Below are 26252 nucleotides of genomic sequence, written 5' to 3' on the forward strand. Positions count from 1 at the left end.
TCAAAACGGTATTCATTTCGCTTTTCAGCCTCATGCCATAGATTTATTTCTAAAGACTGTAATCCGTTGTAACATGATTTGCTCTTAAGAAGCAGTATACAGTGGTACCTCTACATACAAGCTTAATTCGTTCGTTTCGTGTTATACACGAAAGAGATGCGGCAAAAAAGACAGTGTGCTACAATGATAAACAGCCTCTCATGTGTTGGCCACCTGGCTTTCTCGCATCTCGAAATTTTTCTCGTATCTAGAGATAATTATTTGCTCGAAATTTTCCTCGTATCTTGAAATGCTCTTATGTTGGGGTGCTCGTATGTAGAGGTACCATTGTATGTCGGAATGTTTAACAACATTCTCAAATTATCCACCCTGCTACTTATTAGGCTAGCACATCCAATAGGTGATTTATGTCAGTCCTACCGTCTGTTAGAAACAGACTGTTCCTTGACCTTTGCAAAAGCCGTCATTCTGTCCCAACCATTTTGAAAAACTGGTCTTTCTGTCCAGAATGAGGTGACCCTTATCAAGATGAATGTTTCAAGGGTGTTTGTAAGGCTGAGTGGCCTCACTATTCAGAGCTGTCAGGGAATGCGCTCAATCTCCCCTCTGGTTTGACAACAGCCTGCTATTTCCAGACGAATTGTCACAAATCGGATGTCTTTACTGACTTTTACAATGTCTGAAATCAACATTTAATCAGAGTTGAGCTCAAGAGCTCCGATTTGTCTGAATATGTCTGGTAAAGGACATTCATTTCAAGTTGGGATTGCGAACAGACTCTTTTCTGCAGCCTTTGCTGACGACCGTGTTTTTCTTTGGCTTCCGTTTCTGCACCACGGATCATCATCGTGTCAGATGTTCGCCGCTATCTTGGACGTGACCTCCGCGGTCGGGCCCTTATTGTCATTGTATTGAACAAGCGCTTCACTGCTCTCACTTGGGACTACTTCACCTCGGGTCAACATGGTGTCTGAGCTCCCCCGCGTGCGCTATGCTGTGTTCAATGTATTCCAACAACGTCGCACTCTATCAAACAAGGCTTCAAGGAGTGAAGCTGCGGGGTTTAGATTTCATTTCAGGACATTGAGTGAATTCCTAAGAGCTGAAATGGAATCGGATAGATACAATCCTTCAAGGGTTGTCACTGCGGTAGGAAACTTGTTGACAAATGGATGGTCAGCATTGATCAGAATTGGTTGTAGATGGGGTGAAGGATTTTTTTTTGTCTTTGGCCTGATCCAAGTGTTCTTAGTTTATATTGTATACAAGCAGGTACTTGTGAAATTTGAGATTTGTGCTCCTTCAGGTACTTGCACAGTAAAAATGTGATAATGATTTCAGGCTTTTGAATGCCAGCGATATGATGACTTTGCACAGGTGTCAAAGTGGCGGCCCGGGGGCCAAATCTGGCACGCCACATCATTTTGTGTGGTCCGGGAAAGTAAATCATGAGTGCCGACTTTCTGTTTTAGGATCAAATTAAAATTCAGAGTATAGATGTATATTACATTTCCTGATTTTCCCAATTTTAAATCGACAATTGCAATTTTTTAAATCCATATTTTCTTTGTTTTTAGTTCAAAAATCATTTTGTAAAATCAAAAATATATAAAAAATGCTAAAATAAACATTGTTTTAGATATATAAAAAATGAATATTCAGGCCTTTTAATCCAGTCCTTTTAATCCATTTATAAAAAAGATCTAAATATTATATCTAAAATGGTCCAGCCCATGTGAAATCGAGTTGACGTTAAAGCGGCCCGCGAACCAACCCGAGTCTGACACCCTTGATCTACAGCTACCATAGATGTTCTTTACATATCCTTAGTTGATCATTTCAGTTTTTAATTTGACTAGGAATTTTAGAGAATTGGCTGTCTGATTTTATATGCTGTCCTCTAATCATTGTTCGTGTTGTCGTTTTTAACATTTGAAAATGAAGTCAACTTTCCACCCTAAAGTCATAACAATTTCGAGCTCTGGGATAAATGATCTCAAATGGCAATTTTGTTTTGTAAATAAAATTTAAAGAGCAATGTGGAACAGATTTTAGTCCCAATTTTGAGGTACTCCTATAATCTGTGGGTTGAAAGACCTCAAGATATAAAACATTTTACAAAACAGTGGTAGATTCATGTAGGCGACTTCATTTACAAACACAATCTTAAAACTAATTTCAACGTCCCAAGAAGTCCTAATTGTTTTTTATGAGCTAGAAACAGGCCAAATCGATTGAAAAGCGAGGACTGTGATATAAAGAAGACTGCTCCCAATAGGAGGCCGTTTTATCGTATTACTAAACGGCCACCTTATTGTGTTTCTATCACCCAAATGAGTCCTGCTGACATTTTCGTTTAAATTCCATTTAGCGTAAAAGCCATAAGGGGGAATCCAGGCCATCATTCTTGTTACCTGAGGATTAGTATTTGAAGCAGATTACTTAATAAAATAGCCTGAGTGTGAGTTTTGCATGAGTGAAGTTGTCCTTGTTGCTCCTTGATTTAGTTCATTTGCTCTTTGAGTGTTTGGTGTCTTTAGAAGAGCACTAAGATCCTTTCAAATTGTCCACATTGTCTTGTAAAATTCAGCTCGGGCTCAAATTACCGTATTTTCACGACTATAAGGCGCACCGCATTATAAGGCGCACCCTCAATGAATGACACATTTTATTTATTTTTTCATATATGAAGCACACTGGATTATAAGGCGCCCTGTCTATTTTGGAGAAAATTTTAGACTTTTAAATGCGTCTTATAGTCGTGAAAATAAGGTAAATCAATATTTGTCGTATTTTCTCATTTGTCCCAAAAATAGAGGGACGCTAAATAGTAGAATATCCAGTGACCTCTCACGTATTCTTTCCATTTATTGTCTATGGGTCGCTTGCACTGAATATTGCTTACCCTCTCAAACAGATTTGCCTCACATAAACAACCGTCGAGGTTGTTCTGCATTTTAATGGCATCTTAATTGAGACGCTTGACCTTTTGAAAGCAAGAATGCTATGCTAATAAGATGTGATTACAAGCGTCGTAAGAAACCGAGACGCTGACACGCCACAGAAGTCAAAGTTACGTTCTTGTAAAATCTCCAGTCTCTTCTTGCCCTGTTTAACATTTAAATGCTTTATTTCAGGTTTGTATTCTAGACCAGAGGTTATGCTTACAGTTTACTTTTTGAAGGACAATTTGGCCTTTAATCTTCCAGAATTTGGATCATAAAGCATAACGGCAGGATATGTCTTAGCTGGCCATAAAACGGACTTGATTAAGTTGGAGATAAAATATCAACTCGGATTCAACACATGCATTTGCCGCTTTTTTTGCATCTGACGCCGTTAGCCCACATGCTAAATCCTGCTAGAGTGGGATTTTTTTCTTGAAATGCTTGATCAAATTTGATATTTGAAAGTAAACGGCTAATTGCGATGACATTGATCAGGGACTTCCGTCTTTTTCCAGTAAAAATGCGGTCTCACTTGACCTTTTTGTCTTTATTCGTGAAACCGCATGCATTTTAATTCCTCTTCCCAGATGATATATGACACGGGCATCAGGTATTACCATATTATAGACCATGTGTGTCAAAGTGCCGGCCCGGGGGCCAAATCTGGCCCGCTGCATCATTGTGTGCGGCCCGAGAAAGTAAATCATGAGTTTCTATTTTTAGGATCAAATTCAAATGATGATAGATGTACATTACATTTCCTGAGTTTCCCCTTTTTAGAATTAATCATTGTTTTCTTTTGTCTTTTTAGTTCAAAAAGCATTTTGTAAAATCTAAAAAAAAATATACAAATATTTTCCGTTTTCCACTAAAAAATATAAACTTTTGTTTCAATTTGAAATAAAAACATGATTCAAACAATTTTTCCATTACTAAGAAAAAAAAGCTGAAATAAACATTGCTTTAGATCTATAAAAACTGTCTATTTAGGTCTTTTGATCCAATTCTTTTAATCCAATTAAAAAAAAATAAATCTAAATATTAGATCTAAAATGGTCTGGCCCACATGAAATGGAGTTGACGTTAATGCGGCCCGCGAACAAACCCGAGTTCGACACCCCCGTTATAGACGACCCACGACTCCTCCCTTCATCTTTGCTGATTAATAACCTAAGATTGCACCAATGCGAGGCAGCAGCAACAAACTATTAAGAGTGTTTTATGTCCAAGTCAGGGTGAGGTTAGCCTCTATTAAGAACATAAAAGGTCTCCTGAATGTTATTTTCAAGGAAACATTTTTTTTGATTATTTCGATTTTTTACTGGATCTTTTCAGTTGGATTATTCTTGAGTGGTGGTAAATTTCCTGCAGGGTTTTATTCATATATAAATTTAATGATAACCGTAAAGCACGTTTTAGTCAGCCTTGATCTATTTTTTCGGGCAGCTAATCATCACCAGGAATGCACATTCATTGAAATTGGTGTTCGCGTGTGGAATCTAGTCCCTGGATAGACTACCTAATGTAGATCTAATGAGGGTCTCTAGTCTCTGATCTATTAACAAAATGTATCTTGAAGGTTTTCAAGCTGGGAAAGACTTGGTCTGATTGATTTTCATGGGTTGTGCTAGTGGCTACTAACGGTTCTAAGATAGCAATCAACACTCTGATTAGATATCTTAAAGCACACTGGGATTTTTTTGGAAGTCTAAATCATTAATGTAACAAGCCAGTAGAGCAGATTATATATTAAGGGGGGAAAAGCACTGTCGTTAAGAAACAATGTGTACAGTGCAATAATACTGGTCCAACAACATAAGTCATTCGCCATTTATAGCGTCTGACAAATAGGTAGTCCTTATAAAAAATAGTTTTGCATGGAATAATTAGTTATGTAAAAGTTTTATGATACTGATTCGCAAAATTGATGCCAATGCTGGGCAGGCAACGATAAAGACAATGATAATGGGATGCAGAAATGTGCAAAATTGGCAAATTGTCAATGTGAAGTCATGACTCCTCTGTTAAAAAAGAAAGAAATGAGTGGAAGAGTGCTGATTTGGATTTTTGAAAGATATATATTTTTTAACATGTTGCATTGTTATAATAATTGTATTTATTTTTAATCTAGCTGGCTTTTATTGGGTGTCTAATTGGTTCAAGTTCTGATTACCATCTATTTTAGAACAAGGGTGTCCGAATCTGGTTGGTTCGCGGGCCGCTTTAACGTCAACTTGATTGCACGTTCATTTTAGATATAATATATATAGATTTTTTTATAAATGGATTAAAAGCCTTGAATATTCAGTTTTTTATAGATCTAAAATAATGTTTATTTTAGCTTTTTAAAATATATTTTTAGATTTCACAAAATGCTTTTTGAACTAAAAACACAGAAACAAATGATTAAAAAAATCTATATATGTCTCATACCTAATAGGCGGACTGCATTGTATGTATGTTGCATAGCTAATGAAAATTGAATGGTTTTGAAATCTAGTGACTTTTCTTTTTACGTTATAACAATGGTCAAGATTTTTTTTTACATTATAATGGAATGAAATTCATGATACAAAGCATGAGAGTCGAACCCTCTGCCACGAAACGCAAGGCCAGACGAAAAGAAATGTACATCTTGAACAGCAAAGCTTTCCACCTTTTGAGAGTCCCCGAATTTGAAAATTCACGGACAGTCCATAAAAATGGATATTGGCTGGAAATTGAAATCGAGCACTTTTAACTTGCAGTGTAAATCCAACCAATGGGAGTTGGTGAAAGTTGTCATCCCAGCTTGCATCCAGGCTGCTGATAATGGAAGCCGGTGGCAGTAAATATGTGGGAAATGAGACCAGGGAGGCTCACAAAGACCATTCAACCGTCCCCTAAAATTCTGCTTTGTCACGTCCTTGGCGCGCTCGCTTGTATGGAATCGACTGGACGGACCGTGGTACTTTTGACTTGCCGTCTGCGTGATGGAACGCTAAAGTGACTGTGATTCACGTCTGGTTCGGTCCACGCTGTTAAATAACGTCATCTTTCAGCTGTCAAACTTTATCAATTGACTTCATCCCTCTTCTTTTTTGCAGCTCTGTTAGAGCCTATTATAGTGTTCTACGTCTTCGTCAGGGTGACATGGAGTTAAGTGTAAGGTAATTGAGCGATTCTTGTGCCCATCCAATTTCATTCTCCTTTCAACTTCCTCCTATATACAGTACACCCCAATGTAGACGTGCCATCGAGCTGTTTCTCCGCCTGACATTGTCTTTCTCCGAGAGCGAATGTGTGTTCGGCAAAGAAGCATTGAAAACTCCCCAAGAAAGATTTTGAGTGGCATGTAGACCGAGACCGGACGTTTCGTCGAAAGACGTTTGGTCGAACGGACATTTGGTCGAACGGACGTTTGGTCGAACGGACGTTTGGTCGCCGTCACATTATGACAGAGTTTACTGTTGATATTTTGATATTCGATATTTAGATATTAAACTCTCTCTCTCTCTCTCTCTCATGATTATAATTTTGAGAGCTGGTTTCAACAGTAACAACCCGGCGACCAAACGTCCGTTCTACCAAACGTCCGGGGACCAAACGTCTTTCGACGAAACGTCCGAGTACCCACGTAGACAAACGGTGTGATTGGAGGCTTTTTTGTGGGAGAGGTGAGATGTGGTGGGCCAATTTGTATGTGGGTTGACGTGTTGCTTGTGGAGCAGACATTAATTTTTCATTTTTGATTGGGGGAAAAAATTCGTAGAGCTTTTTTTGCAATTATGGCATAATCGGTAGAAAGGGTTTCGCTCCTATGAAGAAGGTATCTAGATGTGAAATGTCATTGGATTAGGATTGAGGTAGAATTGACACATGTCGACTATAGTATTGATGATCTGAAAAAAATGAACGAATGAATAGAAAAAAAATATTGAGCCCAGATATGATAAACTTTACAATAGCTATGGCAACAACAGAAAGACTATTGCATCCGTTAAAAAAAAAAAAAAAAAAATAACATCCTCCCTGTTTGTTAGCGCTCCTATGGAGTCAGAAAACACATCTATGAAAAGTGAGACAGCACAAAACTGGCAACAGCTTCTCGTTATCCGCTAAATAGAAGCAGATTAATTACAATGACAGTGACAGATGGCTGGGTGCTGGATCATTGAGATGGGACCCAGGGGTGGGCCGCAAACATCGCAGGTACACAACCATGACTCAACAGCAGCCACACGTGTCTCGGACAATGTTCTAACGGTCTAACCTCTCCGACTGACACGTTAGCGTCACCGTGCCATGAGACATCGCTGCTCTTCGCCCACGCACTTTGTTTCAAAATCATTCCGGAGAAACCCCGCCGTTTTTGCAAGCTGCTTCTCGGTGATTACGATCGAAAGGCTAATGCGTTCTGCCTATTTTGATTTTTAATCATGATTGTAAGTTCACATTTATTCAAGAGTGGCTCTTAAAGTTAACAGTTGGCGACCGGAATCGTAAGCAGCGGAGTGACGGGGCGCATAAGCTTCTCGGAAAAACCCGGTGAGCTCCAGGTAGAACTCTGGGAAGAAAAAAAAAAATAACGTACCGCATTTTCCACACTATAGGGCGCAACTAAAAGACTTCAATTTTCACAGTGCACCTTTTATATATGTTGATGTAATGCTGATTAATCATTGTGTGAAACTACCTTTAGCACAGCTCCAACTCGTTGATGTATAACACAACCCCATACCACTACTACTATTACTACAGCTTCATCTAGTGTATGTATAACCCAACTCTTACTAGTACTACTACTACAGCTCCATCTCATAGGTGTACACCCCCACTATTACTACTACAGCTTCATCTTGTGTATGTATAACACAACCCTTGCTAGTACTACTACTACAACTCCATTTAGTGTCTGTATAACACAATTCCTGCTAGTACTACTACTTCCGCAGGTCCATCTCGTGTATGTATAACACAACCCTTACTAGTACTACTACAACTTCATCTCGTGTATGTATAACACAACCCTTACTAGTACTACTACTACTACTACTACAGCTCCATTTATTGTCTGTATGACAATTCCTTCTAGTACTACTACTTCTGCAGCTCCATCTCATGTGTGTATATATAACACAATTCTTACTAGTACTACTACAGCTTCATCTCGTGCATGTATAACACGACCCTTACTAGTACTACTACAGCTCAGTTTATTGTCTGTATGACACAATTCCTACTAGTACTACTACTTCTGCAGCTCCATTTCGTGTATGTATAACACAATCCTTACTAGTACTACTACTACTACAGCTCCATTTAGTGTCTGTATAACACAATTCCTACTAGTACTACTATTACTACCACTACTACTACAGCTTCATCTCGTGTATTTATAACACGACCCTTACTAGTACTACTACTACTACTGCTACCACTACTACAGCTCCATTTAGTGTCTATATAAAACAATTCCTACTAGTACTACTACTTCCGCAGCTTCATCTAGTGGATGTATAACAATCTCCTACGACTACTGCATTTTATGATCTGGTGCGCCTTATAGAACATAAAACAAATATTAAGAAAGATGTGCCTTAAAATACAATACATCATAACTCTCAACCTGAGCATTTGAACTCCATTTTTTTTGCAATTTTAAAGGCAGTGCTCATTCTGAGTCTAAAGCAATCCTCACCTTGAGCGACACGACCAAATGCGACCGCAACTCAACAATTCACTTGACTTGGTGCTCGATCGATGTCCTCCAACTAAAACTACTTTGACGGTGTTTCCGGATATTGACTTGAAAGCAAGTGGTGTCACAATAGTACAAATGTTAGAGTGCTATGCTCAGGCAGATTCAGGTCAGGCCACTGACTTGGCATAACATTTCACTTCTCAGCCTTGAAACAAACAAACAGAAAAAACCCAAGTAAACACACAATTGTGTATTGCGTTTCCAGTAGGCTTCGTCATGAGCGGAAATTCAAGATATTGTTTTTATAAGCTGTCCTCGTTCATTCTTGTCGTGTTTGGCATCCCAGAATTGGGGCTCCACTATAGTGACTTCAAACTAAAATCAATTTGGCAAAACTGTCATTGTATTTGTGTGTAAGTTCACTTCTGGACGTTCATGTTCTTTTCTGCCAAAGTCCAGTTACATAAAAAAAAAAGTAATTATTCACTATATTTAAAAAAAAAGACGCAAAAGTGTGATATGACAGTAATAAGATCCCTGCTTTGAATATTTTTCAGACTCATTGAATATAAATTAAGAACTGCAGTGACTGCATTGTAATGAAGCCCAGCTATATAATTTTATCCTTTCCAGTCCTTTATATTAGGCATATAAAAAGATTTAAAAAAAGAAGCATTAAGCTTCTCTCTTCAATTACAAGCCTACAAAAAAGCCATTCAATTAAAAAACGAAATGCTGTTTTAAAGTTAAAGAAAAACAGTCCTTGAATAAACCCGCTCTAAAACATATCAACAAATCAGTCATGTTTTTTTTTAAATAAGCAGAAAAACATTAATCAGTTGCCTTGGTCTCACATTCATTAATTTTAGCATATTTATTGGAAGATTTGCCTGCCTGAAATAGAAAATAGTGTAAATTATTTTCCAATCAATGATTATTTTTCTGGCATTTTAGCTTGCGTGCTTGATTTGTGTACTCTTTGAATAGGAGTGATAAATATTTATTATTGTATGTGGTGATTATTTTTTTGAGCCTGAAAATATTTTTTCCAAAATGAACAATAGCAGGTGAGAAGCTATTATGGAAGGCTTTTTTTCTTCTTCTTCAATCTTTTGCTTGCAATCTTAGTTATTTTTTTATCTGTTTGCATAGCGGGCATTCAGATGGAACTATTTTTGGAGTGGCCTCCATCTATTCAAGCTTATGCAAATAGCCCGGAAAGAAACACAGGATATTTACGGCAAAAGAATTATTTGCTCCTGAAAGTGGGAACATTTATCACATAGTGTGATGGAGTGGCAGAAAAAAAGACGGGGAGGTGGAGATTCCAATGCATTTAATTTGCCAGGGCGGACAGGAAAAAAAGGAAATTTACTTGGAGGTTCAATGGATTGTCTTTTAAATTTGGGGATGGAAAAAAAGGTGAAGGCTTGGCGTGCTCTGTAATTTTTTTTTTGGTGAGTTTGAAGAGTGACGGCTTGATTTTTTTTTTTACTTTGGTTGATAAAATATGGATGTTGCTTTTTGAGGTTTGGTGAATTGTCTTTTCTTTTGGATTTCTTAGGTTGCTGTATTCGGATTGATGTATTTGGGAAGCTGTGTTTTCAAGGTAGAGAGGATATTTTATAAAAAAAAAAAATAATTCTGGGAGTTTAAAAGATTCACTTGGAGAGCAATTGTCACTAAATGCTGAAATAACGCATTCATGAATCACACATAGTTGCTAAATATAAATTCTAGAACACACAAGGGCCCTAATCGTGAAAAATTGCAACCTCGAACACTTAAAAAAATGTACAAAAATCAGTAAACCCAAAAAAATTAAAAAGCAAAAAAATTATTAAACATCCAAAACTCCATAAATAAAAAAACATTATAAAAATCTGCATAAACTACAAAAAAAATCCCCAAAATGCGAAAACCACTGCAAAACTAAAAAAATGTAAAAAACTGTAAAAAAAAAGATCCCCAAAATGTTAACTACTGCAAAACTGAAACATTTAAAAAACGTAACAAAATGCCAAAAGAACCTTAAACGGAAGATGGGCTGCAAAGACTTTGAATACACAATATAATTGATCAAAACTGGTTTAAAAACATTCCTGATATACTTTGCGTTGTCACCAGGTTTGACATTAAAGACACAGAAACTGAATTCTAGAAGCCTCAATTTCCACCATTTTGATAAGTTAAAATTCTTTGTTAGTGAAGGAAATACTTTAACTTTTTTCCACATCACACTTGTGCTAATTTCCTCAGCCTGACCCGCCCACCCTCATTTCCTGGGCCACCACACTCATTGTAATTTAGGCGCATCGATAAAAGGACCCCAGAAGACAAAAAGGAAATGAACTAAAAAGAGAACCTGGTCGTCTTGGCGTGTTTTGTTTGCGTCCGTTGCAGCGGCGCTCTTACCGCCAACTTTGAACTGCACATCAGACGTTTTCTTTTGAGTTGCGTTTTCATTTGGCGTGAGGTGAATCAATTACAGGCATGGAATATGCTATTGAAATTAGCGGGGTGGCTGTGGGAGGGAAACGGAGATGACAAGGTGGGCGCTAAAACATCAGGTGTTTCAACAGATGAAACATGAGGCCATTAGATGGAGGGAATAATTCTAGAATGAAAGAAAGAAGTTATTGGCTATTTTTTTAGTCATCATAAGCACCCCAAAAGCTGTCTTTTTTAATTGAATTGAATGGTTTTATTGTCATTATACGAGTATACTGAGATTTAAAGCTTTCAGCACGTAGTGCACAAATAACAACAAGAAACAGACAAATAAATCATCCGTAAATAAGTAGTTCAAGTGAGAATAGCAGAGCGAAGCGGTCTTGTTTTGTCGGAAGTCCAGGATGAGTTCCTTGGTTTTGGAGACGTTCAGCGCCAAGTTGTTGAGAGCGCACCACTCGCGGAGTCTTTGGACTCAACAACAAACAAACACATGATAATCAATGTGTTGTAATGATGAATAAATAGTGAGAGATCAATAAGTGGTCAACATAATAAATATGTAGTTATATGTATTGGAAATAAGTCTTGATTAGGTCCTTGATGCAGAATTCGAGTTGAGTATGGTGACAGCTCTTGGGAAGAAACTGTCCTTGAGTTTGTTTGTCTTGGCTGTTATGGCTCTGTAGCGCCTTCCAGAGGGCGGCAGGTTGAAGTGGTGGAAGCCAGGATGCGTATTGTCTTTTATAGGCCTTCTAAGGGACCAGGATTTGTAGATGTTGTAGATGAAGTGTTAGATTTGTAGATGTTGCAGTTTATTCAGTGTATGGAATTTGTTGCTAGCAGCAGTTGTATTGTGCAATGTTGAAAGTGAGTAAAAATGACCGTTTAGATCGGACGGGAATTTGAAGATTTGTACAAGGCAACTAGAATTTAAAAAGCATGGATGAGGAGTTCAATTGGAGGAGAAAAAAGTGTTTGTGATATTGTCAAGAGAAAATCGCGATGAAAACATTCAAATTAATGTCAGTATGACTTAATCATTCCGCAAAATCAAATGTATATTTCTATTAGAAATGTCCATCAAGAAGCTCTTTTATTAAACAAATCAGTCCACTAAATAAAAGACTAGATTCCACTGCCTATATCTTTTTGACCAACGAAGACATACAAATTAATAACTTGAATATGTACCAAGCACCTATATGATTGCACGAAATATTTTTAATGAAGAGTTTGGTGAATCTACCTATGAAAATTGGCAGGTTCAGTACCTCAAGACCGTAATCGGTCCAGTCATGAATAGGTGAGTTCTCTATTGTCAGGGATCGGGGTTTTTCACTTTAGATGATAAAAATTGGCATTGGATTTTCAGTTAATTTATTTTTCCCCTTACTGTCATGAATTATCAGTTGTTAGACAAAATACTATCAATTTAGATGTTGGTGCTTCCACTGTATTATGGTGTTATTACTAGTGGTGAATAGCCCCTTCATACAATACAATATTTCCATTTCTTGTCAACTTGAATATTCAATTGCTTTGTGTCGGGCCTCAACTTACCCGCTGGACTTCTTTTGAAAGACATGTTTGAAGTTAATAAAAAAGGCAGCCTTGATCATTAGAATAGCATATATTTGATCTTTTTATGGGAACCACTATGGGGGGATTTTAATTGCTTCTAAATAGAGCTGTATTACAGCCTTTTGAAGAACACTGATCAAAAATAACGGCTTAAAAGAAACAAGCCGTGATTCCTAATAGGCACATCAAGTCGTGGATATCAAAACAAAAGTGTTAGCAGCCTACCAACGGCAAAATGGACTCGCTTATGGGTTGGAAATCGTCAAAACAACAGCTGCACAATGGCCACTAAACGACATTTGTATAGGACATTTCAATTGACTTGACTATTTTGCACTGATTATTCATTGTGCACAATTTTGCCGAGCATTATGATTCATAAAATGTGGCTCCGGCCATACAATTTTTATGGCACTTGTCCTCATTACGGTCGTGGCTAACTGGAGCCCATCTCGGCGAATTGCAGGACTCGAGGCAATGGGCAGATTGAATCCCTCATTCACACCTACTGTATGTGAAATTAAATCCTTCAATTAATCCATCCCACAACATTTTAAAAGATTAAAAGACTTGCAGAACTGCATGATACTACTCACATGTCAACTTTTGCATTTGTCCCGTATTTTATACGTTTTTTTTTATCATTTCAAATTGTGTACGCCCTACAACAACTTTTGTACAGGATTTTTTAAAGTTTTTACGTAAAACCGATCTGGTTTCATCCATTTTGGATCGTCTCGGTCACTCATAGAAGACAAAAACATAATCGTTGACTGCTAATATTGTCATACTCGTATTTATCCTTCCCTTTTCACTATATAAATATAGCGCGTCAGCAAGCAATGTACCTAGACAGTCAAGCTATCAGCGTCATACAGTGACATCTACAGAATCTTGAATTTTGTGCATACTGATTGGACTCCCTGTCCACAAATTTTAGACTTACCGTATTTTGCTTTTTAATATACCCCCCCCCATTTAATATACCCGGATACCGTATTTTCATGAATATAAGGCGCACTTAAAAGTCTTAAATTTTCTCCAAAATAGACAGGGCGCCTTATAATCCAGTGTGGAAAAAAAATAAAATGTGTCATTCATTGAGGGTGCGCCTTATAGTCGTGAAAATATGGTATATTAAACGGCAGGGGTATATTAAATGGCGCACAAACGGAAAGGTACGATCCACTACGCACTTCAAGCCGTGACGGGGTGCATCAATGTTTTGCAGACTAAAACTACTTACTGCTCAGGTTAAAACTATTCACTGCTGAATAAAGACTGACTTGGAATTTTAATGAACTTAAGTATATATATTTATGCCCCCATGAACACCATACAAATCTTGTTTTTGGCGACTAATGAACAATTTCCCTTAGTTTTCTGCCGTGATATTAATTTATTAAAGCAGATAATATCAGTTTTTCACCGGGTTGTATCAACGATGATAAGGATGAATACCCTTGAAGTGATGAATGGCATTGTCTATTGACCGGAAATCTTTCAAGAAGATGCTTTTCCGTGCAGAAGTATTTTTTGCTCGCCGTGTTTCGAGAAATCCTCGCCGTTCAGTAGTTGTCACTTTCGCGAGAGCGAGGTGGGAATCACGATTGTCAGGGCTCACGTATAATTGTATTAAACGACTATATGCCTCGAAAACTGCCAGGACGAATTCCCCTCATTTGTCGGATACAAATGGTACCATTCACAAACGCCGTTTAAAAGATCGTCTCATCTTACGCTCGGACCTATTGACGTGATGCACGCTTTGACGCTGTCTATAAATCGGACTAAGAATCTACAACAAAATGGCTTCCTCAATGCCGACTGGTCTTCACGGTCAAGCATCTAATTAAAAAACCATTAGACCTTCTTGTTGAGGAAGAAAAAGCACGGCAAACAAAAAGCTCAGGTTTCGCTGAAGAATACGGAATGAGTCTCGATACAATACGGTGATGGATACTCTTGATAGTGTCAATTAGCAGACGGTATAAAAATCAATATCGGCCAACATTGGTTGAAAGATAGAGGGCACATTGTGGGGGAGGAAAAAAACGCTTATTTATTCATCGGAGTGCTTTCCAGCCTTCATTCCACTACTAATTAATATTGAAAAAGCTTATCACACACCAACGTAAATATGCGAATTATATTGAGGATAATCTCGTTTCAATTTATCCGAGATTTGACTGACTCGATGCGAAGGCGAAGACAGTTTAGTCGAACACCTAGTTGTTATACTTGCACGGAATCGTTCATTATTCATTAGAGTGAAGGAATCATTTACAGTAATTGATAATGAGCAAAGATTGATTCGCATATAATTATTTTCCGACCAACTAAGCTAAATTGAATCATTTCCTCTGGCACAGTAGATGATTTCAATTCTCGGAATCACAGATTTATAGGTTGTCATTGGCTGCTAATTGGAGAACCCAAAGCCTTTTAATAACTGCTAATGGGCTAAAACCCAAGCAAAGTACCCAACAACTGAATATATATTTATATTATCAGGCAAATCAGATGAGAGATGAACAAGAATATTGCATTGTTTTTGTTCTAATGACTAAAATAGATTCATAATTGTTAAAGAAAATGCTACCACAGTCCATGCTGGTGTAGTATGAAGGCCTTTTTTTTGATTTTTTTGTCATCTTTAATATCGGGAATGATGCTAATCTCTGCCTTTGGGGTATTTTGAACCAAATTGAAGTGGCCTGAACTCAGATTTTAAAGATTTTAATGCCTGAAATACTGACTCAGTATGATTTAAGAGTTATGTTTGGCTCTTAGTCCAATCTTAGGACATTTTAGGGGCCGTAAAATTTCAATTTTCTGGACCAATACTAAAATTGTTATCGTGATAAAATAAAATAAATCAGTCGATAGGGTACACCATCCTCTACAGCTCTCACAACTACGGCAAGCAGCCCCTGACTCTACTATTTTACCTATAGAAAAAGTACTGCGCAGTGACTGCTGGGATATGTAGTTCTTTTGTCAATACACCCAATGTTTTTAGCGTGTGGGTGTAGCGTGTATGTTTAGGATGGTGTATGTTTTGCCATGCCTGGCTGCGTCTATAAAAACGGTGCGTCCTTTGTGTGTGTCAAATACAGAAATTGCACTCGTTATTGACACTGCGGCTAAAAATACGATGCGCCGTATAGTCGTGAAGGCAGGATGGCGTTTGACAGAATTTTGGTGAATTATTCATATCTGGAAATCTCCTTTGGGAAAGATAGCATCGTCCGTGTTATCCATTTTGAACAAGCTTGGGTTGACCAACAAAATCTTCAACTGAGGTTCGAAGCTAACAGGATTCAAAGACCAGGAAAATTCCAAGGGCGCTTGAGCTACCTGGCACCAGCAAATCTAATCATCGTATCGAGTGTTCAGAGTGCTTAACCACGCCGGCGCAATTTCCGCCGGTTGACCACACCGTCGTGCCGACTCCCTTGATAAAATCAGGTCTTCCGACCCCCCGCCGGATTGCCGTTAAGTTTGGGATCGATATTGTCTCCTGAAGTTTTTCCCTACCGGCAAATGAGGCGTTTTCCTTGGCCGTGATGGCGAGGACGGTGGAAAGGTGGAGAACAAGTCTGCAGCTGCTCTTTGTGTGTCTAGGGAAGAACTGATTTAGGGCCACAGGAAGAAGGCCACTCAACACTCCGGGCACGTCCGTGAAAGCAGCAGCAGAGGAAGCACTCTTGCCATTCAGCAGCATTGACTGCAGACACCTAAATGAGTCGGCTGTGTCCTGCAATGGCTACTAATGTGGCAGCTGGCCAAGTTCGCAACCGAGAAGCCCCTCCTCCTTCTTTCAGCTTCTCTTATCTTCAGTCTTCGCCTTCGCTAAGACCATAGCAGATGTTCATACTTGGCGACTGTAATCATTTGTCAAAACACGAATCAATGATGATGTCATTGCGTTTTAAAATTCCGTGTGTTTAACAGTTGGCCCAATCACATTTTTTTGCCGTCGACTGCCAACCGATTTTGTATCAGTAATTTGTTTATTAGAAAACATCCTTGTCCATCTTGATTATTTGGTTCCTTATTTTTGGATTGGATTGGATAACTTTATTCATCCCGTATTCTGGAAATTTCATTGTCACGGTAGCAAGAGGGTGAGAGTACAGACACAGCAAAAGACATTTTAGACATAAATAGATAGGTAATAAGTAAGTTAATAGATAAATAAATACATGAATAAATATATAAATAAACATGATCTTTTTCCACCCAAATCTGATTTAAAACATACTTTTTTTTGTAAAATCTCAATCTTTTTCCTTCTAAAATTGAGATTCTTAGATTTTTGATGACATTCTGGATTATTTTGTTGCTCATAACGCCTTCATTCTTTCATTGCCATTGACAAAAATAGACATTATATTTATTTGACCTGGGAAGGCGGGCATAGAGTCATTTTACTGTCATTGACGGCAACAGGCGTCCAATCCAATTCAACTGGAGGGCTGGCAGCAACTTTTTTTCGTCGATAAAGATCGTTTTTTAGTATCACCGATGACTTTGCATTCTAAACATCCAGAAGAGAAATGCATTGCAACCTTGGCAGGAAACTCAAGCTTCATTTCTACATTTTGAATATTTTTAAAGATCATGACGCTGGCATATTTACCATGAAATATTGCTATAACTAGACTTGCTAGGCTTTGAACGTTAAACTATCTAAAATGATTGCCACGATATATGATGCATGATTATTAAGCTGTCCTATGCTTCTGCAAGACAAGACTTTTACTACATAATGAATAACTCCTGATCCAAGTTTGTGACTTCAAATCTTGCAACTTTCCCAACTATTTTCCATCTTTAGTGCTGGTGCACTTTTAAACTTTAAGTTTTTCTTTGTATAACATTGTAATGTGACGCTTATTATGACTAGCCTCAAATTTTTGGCTCCAAAACCCTCCACTGCTTATTGAATGGACAATACAAGGATTAGTCCTTTGTTTTTATCACGTCTACTTCAATATGAACTTTGCGTTGGCTCAGACACCATTTTTATTTATTTATTTTATTTTTAATCTCTCAGTAGATTGTATATTTGCGGCGTTCAACTTTTTTTTACCCAAGGTCGCAGGGAATTGCCTCCTAAGGGCTTTTTGCGAGGAAAATGGCACACAGGTCAGTTGGCCCGTCACAAACGGTATAATGACAGCTGGTGATTTCCAAACGTTTTATCGGCTCTCTGCAGATGGCACGGGCAGGACGCAGCTGTCTTTCATTCCTTGAATATGGCTTTCTAATCGGGGTCATGCCTCCGACTGATAGGGAACTGGGTTCCTTTACGCCAAGGGTGTCAAACTCGGGTTGGCTCGCGGGCCGCATTAACGTCAACGCCATTTCACGTGGGCCGGACCATTTTAGATATAATATTTCGATTTTTTTTTTTTATAAATGGATTAAAAGAACTGGATTAAAATCCTTGAATATTCATTTTTTTTATAAATCTAAAACAATGTTTATTTGAGCTTTTTTTTCTTAGTATTGGAAAATTTCTTTTAATCGTGTTTTTTTATTTCAAAAGGAAACAAAATATTTTTTTAAATTATGTTCAATATTAAAGTGGAAAACGGAAAATATTTATATATTTATTTTTAGATTTTCTAAAATGCTTTTGAACTAAAAACACAAGAAAAAAATTGATTAAAAAATTGCAATGATTGATTTTAAAAAGGGGAAAATCAGGAAATTTAATGTACATCTATCATCATTTGAATTTGATCTTAAAACAAAGTCGGCACTCATGATTTACTTTCTCGGGCCGCAAAAAAATGATGCGGCGGGCCAAATTTGGCCCACGGGCCGGCACTTTGACACCTGTGCCTTACAGTGAAAATTCCAAAATCAAATGACCTAAAAATGTAGTCGCCACAAGATATTTATATGGATAAAAAAGGGTGTTTCTACGTTCATAATGACCTCAAGATGCGCAAAAAATTGCGCCAGAGCTAAAATAAACACCGCCAGTTTAATGCACTTGTCAAATTAACCAAAAAATCACTGATCGTACAATTGACTTTCTCTAATTTCATTATACTACGGATTAACTTCTCTGTGATTTAAAACATTCCTGATAAAATTAATAAAGATGCTGAAATTCATCCGGTCTCAAAATTATGACTCTACTTCACTTTCCATTATTTCCAAAGAGGAAACTATGGATTTTACTTGACCTTTAAGATTCCTGCCAAATACTATTTACATTATTCCACCTCAGCAAAGCATGTTTCCAGGCAACAGAGAGTATGATAATAAAAATATGCTTGATAGGCAGCATAGGCATTTAAGTACATACATAAAAATTCAACCTGTTGTGTCCTATTAAATACATTTCATAATTAAAAACACAGTCTAGGAGAGATTGTATATAGTCTATCATTCAAGTAAAAGTCTGCACAAATGCAATATTAGGCTACAATTTTTTTTATGAATATATCTACATAAGCATGGCCTTTTTACGCATCTGTTCGGGATAATGAAAATCGAATTGCATATTAAATTAGCTTGATGCTGTTATGATCTCTCATATCGCGTTGTCTGCTATAGGCAGAAACATGAAATATGAACATTGATATTTGGCTGTAAAATCAATGTAATATGGCAAGAGAAACGAGCTCGTATGGATTTTCATGTTTTGTTCTGACATGGGTATCAATCCGGGCGGGTAATCTGAAAACTAAGACAAATTAGACATGACGGGAAATGCCAGTTGCTTTGTTTGGGGCGAATGAGTTACATTAAATAATGTAATAACTCAGTCAGAGTGTCTTATTCACTCAAAAAGTCCATCAAATATGTTATGAGAAGAAATGAGAATATTTGCTTTGCAGGATGAGTGACAGCTTCATTTTCTGAATACATTTGTTAAATGTCAAAAACCAGGACTACTTTGAACAGTACTTATGAAGCTGAACTATAAATGAACATTTTTACGTTATTTTTCCACATTTTTACTGGCTAGGTCTGAAATTGCGCCGATGCCATTCTTGACTAGCGTATAGCTTAGCGCAAGGGCGTCAGAATTGGGTTGGTTCGCGGGCCGCTTTAACGTTAACTTGATTTCACGTGGGCCGGACCATTTTAGATATAATATTTAGATTTGTTTTAATAAATGGATTAAAAGAACTGGATTAAAAGCCCTGAATATTCAGTTTTTTATAGATCTAAAACCATGTTTATTTTAGCTTTTTTAAAAAATATATTTTTAGATTTTATAAAATGATTTTTGAACTAAAAACACAGAAAAAATGGATTAAAAAATTACAATTATTGATTTTAAAGGGGGAAAATCAGGAAATTTAGTATACATCTATACTCTTCATTTTAATATTATCCTAAAACAGAAAGTCGGCACTCATGATTTACTTTCCCGGGCCACACAAAATGATGCGGCGGGACAGATTTGGACCCCGAGCCGCCACTTTGACACAGATCTTAGCGTAAAGCACAAATGTCAAAGTGCCGGTCCGTGGGCCAAATCTGGCCCGCCGCATCATTTTGTGCGGCCCGAGAAAGTCAATCATGAGTGCCGACTTTGTTTTAAGATCAAATTCAAATGATGATAAATGTATATTGCATTTCCTGATTTTCCTCTTTTTAAAATCAATAATTGTGATTTTTTTCATCAATTTTTTTCTTTTGTGTTTTTAGCTCAAAAAGCATTTCTAAAAGTCTAAAAATATATTAGAAAAGCTAAAATAAACATTGTTTTAGATCTATAAAAAACTGAATATTCAGGCCCTTTAATCCAGTTCTTTTAATCCATTTATAAAAACAAATCTAAATATTATATCTAAAATGGTCCGGCCCACATGGCGTTGAAGTTAATGCGGCCCGCGAGCCAACCCGAGTTTGACACCCTTGCTGTAAGGGAAACATCATTTTATGATTAAGTCAACTCTTTAATCACTTAAGTCAAAGAAGGTATTAATACTCTGCGAACATCTTAAAGTCATCCTGCGCTAAAAGGTTTATTTTGTTAAACGTGGCCTCACTGGCCAGTCGACATTACAAAACATTTATCTACTTGGGGCAGAATATTTCATTGTGTGGGACTTGGGGGATTCAGTGATTAGGATCTAAACCCTTTTTTTCTGCTCAAATATATCTAAACGATTCGGTGGGAATGTGTTATCAATAAATCAGCGAGATTTAGATCAACCAGCCTTTACGCCATTAGACTGGTGATTTGGGAGTTGCACCTCCAGGCTATCTGATCAACATTTTTCCTCACTTGCTTTTTAGCGACGAAAGGTTTTTTTCGGCAAATTTAAACCAATCAGAGTTAAGAAATGCTGTTTTTTTCTCTCACAATGCAGAAGCCTTGCGCTCCAACACGAGCAAGATTGTTTTTTAAAGAATTTTAAACGGCTATGAAGCATTTGTTTTGGAGGTTCTAGGAACACGTCGATATTATCATGAATGAAAAATAGATGCAATTGGTAAAAATTCTACCTTTTTATGGCCATCTTGTATAGGTGCCATTGAGGTATTGTGAAGTGCAAGATGTTAAATATTTTACACGGATAGTTTTTCTTGTAAAAAACGTGTTTATTGGGGTTTTGTAGTGTTTTTGTTACAGGTATAGTGCACTTTTGCAGCTTTATCCACAATTTTACTGCTAATACAAACCAATTTTAGCAACAAGGTAGTTTTTTTGTTTTTTTGTTTTTTTTTTAGCCAATTACAGCTAACTACGGGCATGGCCGGCCAATCACAGGGCACAGGGAGACAAAGGAGTACCAATCATAGCTAGGGGCAATTAAAAGTGTTCAACCAGCTAGCTTAGCATTCATGTTTTGGGGATATGAGGAAACCAGAGTACCCGTAAAAACCCACGCAATCTCGGGGAGAACATGCAAACTCCATACGGTGAGGACCAACTTGGGATCGAACCCACGACCCTAAAACTGTGAGGCCGACATGCTAACCACTTTTACACCGGTCCGCCTTGAGGAGCAAATTTAATCTCTAAATCCCATTTTCATTAATACATTTTTTAATCATCTTTTGCTCAGTACCTAAAAGTTTTTTTTATTTTTTTTTGTCAAAAAGCCGTACTTGTAACGACTCGATAAACAACACACTTGAGTCGAACAAAGCGGCTGTTTAGATGATCCAGTTTTAGATGTACCCTTTCATGTATTTTCAGCTATTATCCAGGCTTATAAAAGATAATAAACCGCTATCTAGGCAAAGGCCAATTACACGTTTGAAAGTATACCAAGGTTTAAAGATGTCAGAGACTTCTGCAACTTGCCTCGTATTTTTGGAGTCTGCACCGCCTAATCAAACAATTACACTAAAATGTCTGCATTTGTGCTTTTTTAAAGCTTCCACTATATTTATCACAAGCCTTCTCTGTGTTGAAATATTCATGGGGCAATCAACTGTAAATCTACAGAACAAAATGCGCTTTTTTTCTCGACAAATGGATGTGCTGGAAGAATGAAACGGTAGAAACGAAAACAGCTAAAATTGGTTCGATGCGAAGGAATGGCTGGACAATGGAGAGAAACTCCAGCTATTTGTAGTTTTGGATGAAACATGACGGAATGCAAAAGGGAATGTTAGTCTCTTTTCTGGCATTTTATTCAAAACCGCAGGTTTTCTAGCTTTGGCGTTTTTGCGTTTTGAGAAAAGTCGACGCGTGAGAATGTAGGAATTTGACAGTTACCCAGAGCTAGCTTATATGGCCTGCGAGAGGGCTATTGTTGCATTTATTGGCACGCTCGGTTGACTCGTGTTCATGAGGGAACTTTGGCATCACAAAGCTTAGTACAGCGTATCGTGGGAATTGGCGTCAAATAAAGGTTCAAGGTTACTTTTAATTTTTTTTAATATATACCTCCCTAAGGCATATAAACACACCATACAGATGTCAATTAGCATGCAGTCGGCAGTTACAAAGCACAGTCAAAACGGCCCGGTGGGGCCAGTGGTTAGCCCGTCGGCCTCACAGTTCTGGGGTCGAGGGTTCGAACCCAGGTCGGTCCTCACTGTGTGGAGTTTGCATGTTTTTTTTCCGGTTTCCTGCCACATCCCCCAAAAGAAACCAGGAAAATTTTTTTTTTAAAAAATGTCACAAAATAAATCGAACGACCAAGTTTCGAAGCAATATTAGGTCCGGGTAGTTAACATTGTCGCGTTTCATCAGGAAGGGAAATGCTGGTTTAGCACTCTAAATAGCCCCTAGAAATGATTGGTCTCCTTGTGTCCTGCGATTGACTGGCCTCCGATTCAGGGTGTCCCGAAATTATCTGGGATAGGCTCCAGCACCCCCTGCTACCCTTGCAGTTCAGAAGTAATAATAATAATAATCAGACATAGGCTTTGTCATCATCATTGACTCGACAATAAGCCTAATTGTCATCATACCCAGAAACTGCGTATGACGAAATTGGTAGTGCTTCTCCATAAGGTGCGTTTTCCCGGCAAAAGACCCAAATAAGTGATAATTTCAGACTCGTAATTTGGCGTTCTGCCATGATGGATACATCGCATCACCCCCCGAGCGGATCACTTACCTCTCACTGTCTTTCACTTACCTTCTGTCAGCCAGCAGGAGGCAGATCACCGCCCAACGTCTATTCATATTACCTCACCCCGAAGTTATTACGCAGAAAGGATTGTGTGTCGTGTTACCGCAAGTTTAGAGTCCTGATGGATGTGGGAAAAAATCTGTCCTTAAGCCTATTTGTCCGTACTTTGTGAGACCTATAGCGTCTGCCAGAGGGCAGCAGCTAGAACAGATTGTGACCAGGGTGGTATGGGTCCCCGATGAATGAATATGTGCTATTGGTTTAACTTTTTGGAATTATTGATCAAACTGCCATGCCAAATAGATTGTTCCTAGGATCCAACTTGAATATATTATGCCAATTATTTTTGGAATAATTCAATTTAAAACGTTTTTTATTGGTGGTACTGAAAGAAAAATATGCGGCTGGTGATTTGGATGAATAAAAAAGATTTTAGGGACGTTTCTTTTGCCTCTTTTAATGAATAGTATTCACGCTGATAGTCTGGTTACATTTGCAGCTCATTCTCCTGCTCGGCTTCGTCATCAGACGAAGGATTGAATAAGGCCATTGACACCGAATAATATTAGCTCAATTAAACATATCTGGCGAGTGGAGGATTAGAAAAGATGACTTTTTGTGTGTAATACTGCACCAGTCTACTAACTGAGCGAACACAGTAATACATGTCATAACAATATAACATTAACAATACTAATATGTTTTAGGCCCAGGTGAACTTTTAGTTTTTTTTTTTAAACCAATTTGCGAAAACATATCCTGTCGTCCGTGTTATTTTAAGGTTTTTGTAAATTTTTCTTTACAGATTAATTTTTAAAAGTGACTAGCCCCATGACTGGTCGTTTGGTCGCCGGACTTTTGGTCGCCGGACGTTCGGTCCGGCGACCAAACGTCCGGTGACCAAATGTCCGGCGACAAAACAAGGTAAAACAACACGGTCTACGCATCAATAAAAGCCAACAATGACCATGAGCAGTTTCACTGAGCCGACGTGTGAGTGTAGAAGAGTTAGTATGTACATGCGTTGTCCCTTTAAGAAGCTACTAGCGTCAGTCAGGGTCTTAACAAGTTCTCCAACAAAACAAAATAATAGTACGGGAAATTTTGAGCTTTTCTTTAGCCAATAATTAATAGGGCATTAAGTATGACTAAATAGTAATTCGCAGTTTGTATTTAGGGAATTTGAGCAACAATTTTAAATGGTAATTATCAATAACCTTCCGGGCGTCCAAACGTCCGGCGACCAAAAGTCCGGCGACCAAAAGTCCGGCCACCAAAAGTCCGGCGACCAAAAGTCCGGCGACCAAACGTCCGAGTACCGACTAGCCCAGCCAAAGCAGAGCAGACTAGCGTTTGGTGCAGGAAGTGAAGATTTGATTTGCCACATTACGTACAAACTCTCATGATACAATGCCCCAAAATGGCTCCATATAGCGTTCACTTCCCAACGTGTCTTTGTCTTTCTGGCAATGAAAAATGACTCAATGTATATACGGTGACACTAGGAAATATGTTGAAGGCGTTAAATAAAGAAGTCTGCTGAGTAAGGGACAAAGTAAAACAAACATCAGCAAAAAAATGGACAGTATGTTTTTCAAGCGGGATTTCACATAGCCAATTTTTGTGTCAATATTGGACGTCCACTATAGGACCGCCATTTCTAGGATTAAAAATGCCATTGCATCTCCTGATAACAATACAAATATTTCAGGACTCTCAAAATGTTCACATTTAAAGGTTTATTCATGACAGAGATTTTCATTTTTTGTCTCTTTCCCAAACTTCCTTTCAGATTGTCTCCAAGCTGAAATCCACCTGGTGACATCCAAAACGGGTCGAGTGCGCACTTGTGAAAATTGCGGCTTAAGCTGCAATTGTGCTCGCCAGATGAGAAGTTAAATGACGAGCGCAATCATTGACGACATGGATTAAAAAGCCCTACAATTTCAACAGATCAAAGGTAAAAAAAAAATACAATAAGATTTTTACACTTCATATTTTGAAATTGAAAGCACCGGGACTTCAGTTTTAATTAGATTTGTACTGGGAAGTCTGCCTAAGAAGGCAACAGTTGCATTGTGGGATATTTTGCCAAGCCATTTGGGCATTTGCACACATTTCCTAATTCAGATTTTGTATCGTAGGACATCCAAAGCTTAACAGATTTCATTCTCAGAAGCAGATTGGGTTGAAGTTTTGAAAATAGAAAAAAAACAGAAAGTCCATTTCTACAATTTTTCTACTCTGGCCTTTAAAGTGGCACTTTGAGAGCCACTTATTGACTCTTAGTTGCTTTTTATAATGGACAAATTGCATGTAAGTGGTCCCCCACAGATGTTATTATTCTATTTATATTTTTAACTTGTTGTTCTTTGGCGGACTTTAACTGACAACAATTTGTCACTGTGGAAAAAAAGGACAAAATCCCCAAACTAGAGGAAAATCCTTGATATTTTCTTCCCTATTTTGTTGTGGTGTATTTCCACCAAAACAATTCTTCAACCTGCAACTTTTTATGCAAGCACACGAGCAGAAAGAGAGGTCATTCACCTTATTTCTGACCTTCCACTTATGTTTTTGTGCGCAGTGCAAATGAAGATGCCCTTTCGGAATAGACGCTTTTATTGCCGCTGATTTGAAGGACAAAATGTGTTGCCGGAAATTTTCCTCTTAGTTTGATGCTTGTTGAGGGCAAAAATTGAGGCGGTTGTTTCAAGAGGGAGTTTATCCTACAGAAAAAAAATACTTGAGGAATTTTAAGAGGTTCTCGGAATCAAGATACACTTGGACGTTGAAAAATAAACTCACAAAATGACTGTGTTTAGTTGGATAAATTGGCAATTTAAAACATATGACTCAGTTTAAGTCTGAATTTTTGCCTTTGTTTGGGGCTTTTCTTTTCTTGACAATACAAACTAACAAAAAAAAATGGCAATTATGAATGCAACAAAGACACATTTGATTAAAAAGTGCTGCAAGAAAATAAGTTACGTGGACGGAAATGTATTACAC

At 37.8% G+C, this 26252-nt stretch overlaps 1 protein-coding gene across 1 annotated transcript in view; it reads left to right on the forward strand.

Annotated features, from left to right (window-relative positions):
* grik4 (glutamate receptor, ionotropic, kainate 4) overlaps positions 1 to 26252 on the forward strand; it is a 220526-nt gene that overhangs the window by 30006 nt on the left and 164268 nt on the right. Inside the window, exon 3 of the mRNA XM_077610706.1 lies at positions 25033 to 25200. The gene's annotated coding sequence lies outside the window, so the exon portion shown is untranslated. The remainder of the gene's footprint in view (positions 1 to 25032; positions 25201 to 26252) is intronic.

This window comes from Stigmatopora argus, chromosome 10 (assembly GCF_051989625.1).
Source record: "Stigmatopora argus isolate UIUO_Sarg chromosome 10, RoL_Sarg_1.0, whole genome shotgun sequence".
NCBI classification, from domain to species: Eukaryota; Metazoa; Chordata; class Actinopteri; order Syngnathiformes; family Syngnathidae; genus Stigmatopora; species Stigmatopora argus.